General features: G+C 45.9%; 1 non-coding gene across 1 annotated transcript; it reads left to right on the plus strand.

Moving 5' to 3' along the window:
* The first annotated feature begins 5,489 nt into the window (after window positions 1–5,489).
* Window positions 5,490–5,644, plus strand: LOC124218322 (5.8S ribosomal RNA). The gene has a single exon (XR_011177073.1). It is a non-coding gene; the product is annotated as a 5.8S ribosomal RNA (ribosomal RNA).
* Window positions 5,645–6,582: the final 938 nt, after the last annotated feature.

Here is a 6,582-nt window from a genome sequence, read left to right on the forward strand (position 1 = left end):
CACAGCGCTGAAGGTTATGACAGACAAATGTGAATTTACGAAAGAAGACGAGCAAGTACTCGATCAAATGATTTGTGGCTTAAAAAGTAAAGCAATAACGGCGGAATTATTAAAACTAGAGAAACCCGATCTGGAAACAGCATTAAAAAAAGCTATGGCATCAGAGGCAGCTAGTAAAGGCGCAGAAAAATTGCAAGAAACAAATGCGGAAATTCAAGAGGTACACATGCTAAGTCGTGGAAAGTTTTGGCGAAAGCAACATGAGGGAGATCGTAGACAGGGACAACGTACATGGACTAGAAGGGGAAGAACATTCGGCCGGGCTCGAGGAACGGCGCGAGCACAACAAATACCGGGAGGCTCTGCTTGTTACCGTTGCGGGGATTCAAGACACTTCGTGAATGATTGTATGTACAGGGAAAATGTAGTATGCCATACGTGCGGTGATAAAGGTCACACTACTAGAGTTTGTACGCATAGAGCCGGAAAAAAAGATGCAGAACAAAAGCCGCGAGTAGGTTACGTGAGTGAATGCGGTAGTAGTAGTAGCTCCGATGGTGAAATGTCGCGAGAGTTGAGCCACATGTATATTGATAATAAAAGAAGTCTGTACAGTCTGTATGTACCCGGAAAAACTAGAGTCGAGCCTCAATATGTAACGGTCGAAATAAGTAAATCTAAAATTAAAATGGAAATAGATTCGGGCGCGGAACCAGCTATAATTCAAAAAGAAATTATAAAGAAATGTTTTCCGAAAGAAACAATGTATGAGCCAGATATAGAATTTAGGAACCATGATAATACCGTCAATAAGCCTGCAGGAATGTTCAAAGGTGTAACTGTGAGTCTGAACAATAAGATAATTAAAGCTGATTTATATGTAACTGAATCGTCCGGGCCGCCGATAATAGGCAGAGCGTGGCTCAAAGCACTAGGATTATGGCCATTAGTTAAAGACCTAGATCTGCATATAGTTGAAAATAAAATTGATGGTAATGACAGGCTAAATAAAATCTTAGAAAAACATGCTAAATTTTTTGAAAATTCTAAAGGATCGTTCAATAGGGCCAAGATCAGGTTAGAATTAAAGGAGGATGCTAAACCGATGTATGAGTTAGCGCGATCTGTACCTTTCGCTTTAAAGGATAAAATAGAGAAAGAATTAGATAGATTGGTAGAAGAGAAAATATTGGAACCAGTAGAAATGAGCGAATGGGCTACCCCGATCGTGCCGATACTAAAACCGAATGGAGATGTTCGACTTTGTGGAGCTTTCAATGTAACTATTAACCCTTTATTAAAAACAATTCGCTATGCACCACCGAACTTCGATCACGCTATGGCTCGATCAATAACAAAAAATATTAATAATAAAAATAAGAAGCGGTATTCGAAAATTGACCTAAAAGAAGCTTTTTTACAAGTTCCCGTTGAGGAAAATTCGCAAAACTTATTAACTATCAATACTCATAAGGGCTTGTTTAAATGCTTGTATATGATGTACGGTATATCATCGGGACCTGGGTATTTTCAAAAGCAAATGGAGGAAGTTTTGAAAAATATAAACGGAGTCGCGGTGGTAGCAGACGACGTAGTGGTAACGGGAAGTGATGATGAAGAACATTTGCGAAATTTAGATATAGTATTAACGAGTTTAGAAGAATGCGGTTTGAAAGGACGAGTAAAGAAATGCGAATTTTTCAAAGATGAAGTTAATTATTTAGGATATAAGTTACGGGATGACACTATTACAGTAAATGAAGAAAAGTATAGAGCAATAGTTGATATGAAAGAACCGGAAAATCACAAAGAATTACAGTTATTATTAGGTAAAATCAATTATTATGGCAGGTTATTTAAAGATCGTGCTAAAATTCTAGCACCATTATATAATTGCAGTAATTCGAGAATTTTTGAGTGGGATCAAAATTGCAAAGAAGCGTTTAAAAGAGCGAAAATAGAATTAAAAAGCGTGCTTGTAAACTACAATCCATCTTTACCATTAAAATTAACATGTGATGCGTCCCCAAAAGGGCTGGGTGCGTATATCAGCCAGTCTTATGAAGACGGCGATAGACCGGTAGCGTTTGCATCAACGAGGTTGACAGCCGCGCAAGAAAATTACTCGCAAATTGATAAAGAAGCAGCTGCGATAATATTTGGAGTAACTAAGTTTTATGATTATTTATTCGGACGTAAATTTCTTTTGAAAACGGATAATAAACCGTTATCTAGGATCTTTTCTCCCGAAAAGGGTATACCAAAAATGGCTACGAGTAGATTGCAAAATTGGAGTTACTTTCTATCGGCATTTGATTATGAAATAGAGTACATTAGTACAAGAGATAATATTGTGGCTGATACTTTATCGAGATTACCAATAAATTATGTAGAAAATCATGATGTTTCAGAAACTGAAGGCCGATTTACGTATTTATACTATGTATATTCAACAAACATAACATGTTTAAATTTCAAAGCAGTAGCACGCGAAACTGCTAAAAACGAGACTCTATCCATCGTGAAGCGGATGGTAATAGAAGGATGGCCTGACTGTAGTCTTAAAGGTTAGCCTAATGAGTTGCAACCATATGCACTGCGTAAAGACGAAATTCACGTCGGAAAAGAATGTTTAATGTGGGGACGGATAGTTATCGTCCCACCTAAATTAAGAGAAAAGGTAACCGAAAAATTGCACGAAAGTCACTTTGGGATAGTTAAAATGAAGAGTTTGGCAAGGTCGGTGGTTTGGTGGCATAATATAGATAAAAATTTAGAAGATAAATCTAAATATTGCAAATGGTGTGTTGAATCTAAAGACAATCCAATTAGAATGGAATTAACTCCATGGCCATGGCCAAGCCAACCTTGGCAAAGACTTCATGCAGACTTTGCGGGGCCATATTTGGGGCAAACTTACCTTTTAGTCATCGATGCCTATTCTAAGTGGCCTGAAATTTTCATTATGAAAAATATATCAGCAGAAGCAACGATAGAAAAATTCCGAGAAATGTTCACAACGCATGGGCTACCGAACCATATTGTAACTGATTCAGAAACGCAGTTTACGAGCGACGAATACAAAAAGTTTCTCAAGCAATTAGGAATAAAAAACAAGATTTTTCAGCGCCGAAACACCCAGCGACAAATGGAGCTGCGGAAAATCTTGTAAAAACATTTGAGCGTAAACTCAAAGCGATTGTACAAAGCTCGAAAGTAGATGTGAGAACTGCCATACAAATGTTTTTATTCTTATACAGAACAACAAAACATGCAACAACGAATGAAACTCCGGCCAACTTGTTGTTCAAAAGAGAACCGAAAACTCCTTTGTTATTATTACGGCCAGAAACGAGATATCACGTTGAATCAAAGCAATATATGCAAAAAAAGCACTTCAAAGGTAGTAGAAAAGAAAACTTTGAAGAAGGCGACGTAATAATGGCAAAGGATTTTCAAAAACATCACCCGAAAATGTCGGAAGCCAAAGTTGTTGGAAAATCACCTCCAAGAAACTGTATAATAAAATTTAAGGAAGGAGGAGAGAAAGAGCACAAAAGACATTTCGATCAAATACGACATTGGCGGAAAAGCGAAAATGATCTAAGGAAAATATGTGTTAGTACTAATGTGCGAGATAATGTGAGCAGCGAAAATTCGGCGATAGTTTTAAGAAAATCAACTAGATTAAAGCGAAATGTAACACCATACGATGCTACGCGTTATTTGTAAAGGTATAATGTCTATCAACTTTGATAACTGAATAAAACGGGGAAGGGTGTAAGATGTGTGATGTACAAATGTGTACGAATGTGTGTATCTATAACGATAGTATAGAATGTGAGAAGGCAGGCAATGAAGGCAGTCGGTCCTGAACCGTAACAGAGTGTAGTCGTCTTTATTTACCTCTTTCTCGCATACACAATACCAAAGCTTTTAGGTTCCAGGGGAAGTATGGTTGCAAAGCTGAAACTTGAAGAAATTGACGGAAGGGCACCACCAGGAGTGGAGCCTGCGGCATAATTTGACTCAACACGGGAAACCTCACCAGGCCCGGACACCGAAAGTATTGACAGATTAAGAGCTCTTTCTTGATTCGGTGGGTGGTGGTGCATGGCCGTTCTTAGTTGGTGGAGCGATTTGTCTGGTTAATTCCGATAACGAACGAGACTCTAGCCTGCTCAGTAGGCGTACCTTCCGGTATCTCGAAGGTCTCCGGCCTCGGTCAGGCGGTTTTTACTACCGGCGTACAAATAAATCTTCTTAGAGGGACATGCGGCTTCTAGCCGCACGAGATTGAGCAATAACAGGTCTGCGATGCCCTTAGATGTTCTTGGCCGCACGCGCGCTACACTGAAGGAATCAGCGTGTCTTCCCTGGCCGAAAGGCCCGTGTAACCCGCTGAACCTTCTTCGTGCTAGGGATTGGGGCTTGCAATTATTTCCCATGAACGAGGAATTCCCAGTAAGCGCGAGTCATAAGCTCGCGTTGATTACGTCCCTGCCCTTTGTACACACGCCGCTACTACCAATTGAATGATTAGGTAAGGTCTTCGGACTGGGACGCGGCAATGTCTCGGCATTGCCGATGTTGCCGGAAAAATGACCAAACTTGATCATTCAGAGGAAGTAAGAGTCGTAACAAGGTTTCGTAGGTGAACCTGCGGAAGGATCATCAACGTTTTGTACTGCCAAAGCAGCAACTCGTAAGCGCGCGGGGCTGTCTCGCCGCGAGAGCAGCGTGTACGCCCACGTGCCGGGAACAAAATTTCACAAAACTTCGAACGACGTAACGGTCGGGCCGGTTGCCGCGGCGCGCAACACAATCGTCGTGACAACGAACGCGGTGCTGACGCCAGATCCGATGGCTGCGGCGTTTGCCGCGGTCGCGACGAGCGCAGTCGCCGGCTGAAACCGCCCGACGACCGACTCGCGCCGAGGCGTCGACCCGTCGCTCCGCGTAGAGCTCCGGCCGACTCGGTGTCAAAAGGGGACCGCTCCGCGGTCCGTCTCGACTCGTTCGACCCGGTCAGGTCGTATGAGAGAGACGTGCGAAGCTAGTCTCAGCGCTTCTTCGCGGGCAGCCTATCTGCGCCCGGGTGTCCTCGGTGCAACGCCGTTAAACCCCGGGCGCAGGCCGCGAACGCGGTAGGCTTCAAAGAGAATTTCCGCCCGTACGAGGAAGCTCGCGTCAGCGTCGAGGGCAGCGATGCCCGGGACACGCTGACGCGGCCCACTGCCGTCCGCCGTCAATCGTTTGCATTGCGAGCCGATCGGGTCCGGCGCTGGTTCATTCCAGCAGACGACCCGTGAACTCGAGGCGACGTCGGCCCTTGAACTATCGCACAAACGAAATTTGACGCGCGGCGCGCGGTCCTTCCCGCGCGCAACCGCGCAAGGGCTGACGCACGCGGCGCCGCGCTCACGACCACAGAAAGCCGGTAACAACCGTAATTTTAGCATTTTTAATGCAAAATTCCCATGTATGATTACCCTGAACGGTGGATCACTTGGCTCATGGGTCGATAAAAAACGCAGCAAATTGCGCGTCAACTTGTGAACTGCAGGACACATGAACATCGACATTTCGAACGCACATCGCGGTCCACGGATACAATTCCCGGACCACGCCTGGCTGAGGGTCGTTCAACAACGACAGACCACTCCGTCGGCAACGGTGCTGCGAACACCCCCCCGGGGGAACAGCGCACCGTGCCTTCGCGAGCGAATGACTGGGCGTTCGCAGCCCGTGTCGCGCGCGGGTCGCGCGGCGACGGGTCGCGTCCCCTCAAACAAACACATATGTCACGGTCACGACGCGTCGCCGCAGATCGCGGGGTCGAGCTGTCGCTACCGTTCGTCACGTTCCGGTGCTAGCGATAGTCGAGAGAACGAACGAATACGGCACGGCGACACACAGACCGCGCGGTCGGTTTGCCGCTCATGTGACGAAGTTTCGTCTACGTTTCGCCGCAGGGGGCTCTCGAGTCTCCCGTACAGCGGGCGTTTACGGTTGTTTCCGTGGCTCGAACGTATGAAAAATACGTCGTGTTCTCATCTGTGTCGACGGTGCTGTTCCTGAACGAACGACCGTCGCTGACGACGGACTCGCAATCTTACGACGACCTCAGAGCAGGCGAGACTACCTGCTAAATTCAAGCATTTTACTAAGCGGAGGAAAAGAAACGAACTAGTATTTCCTCAGTGGCCGCGAGCGAACAGGAAACAGCCGTCTCGGCGTTCTCGTCGGGGCAGACCCCTGGTTGCCCGTCCGGCTGCCCGGCGGGACCCGCACTGTTCAGAGCCGCATCGAACTGAGTCGGGCCCGCCGCAAGCGCGTACAGCGATCTCCAGTGGTCGGACCTAGCGCCGTCCCCGGGCCTGGCCAGCTGTTGGCTGGTGGTGTCCTCTGGCTGGCTCGTTCGAATTATCAAATACCGGTCGGTGACGCTCTTGCTTTGGGTACTTTCAGAACCCGTCTTGAAACACGGACCAAGGAGTCCAACATGTGCACGAGTCATTGGGACGAGCAAACCTAAAGGCGAAATGAAAGTAAAGGTGACCCCAGCGCTGACCGTGGGAG

This window comes from Neodiprion pinetum, chromosome 4, assembly GCF_021155775.2.
Source record: "Neodiprion pinetum isolate iyNeoPine1 chromosome 4, iyNeoPine1.2, whole genome shotgun sequence".
In the NCBI taxonomy this organism is placed as follows: Eukaryota; Metazoa; Arthropoda; class Insecta; order Hymenoptera; family Diprionidae; genus Neodiprion; species Neodiprion pinetum.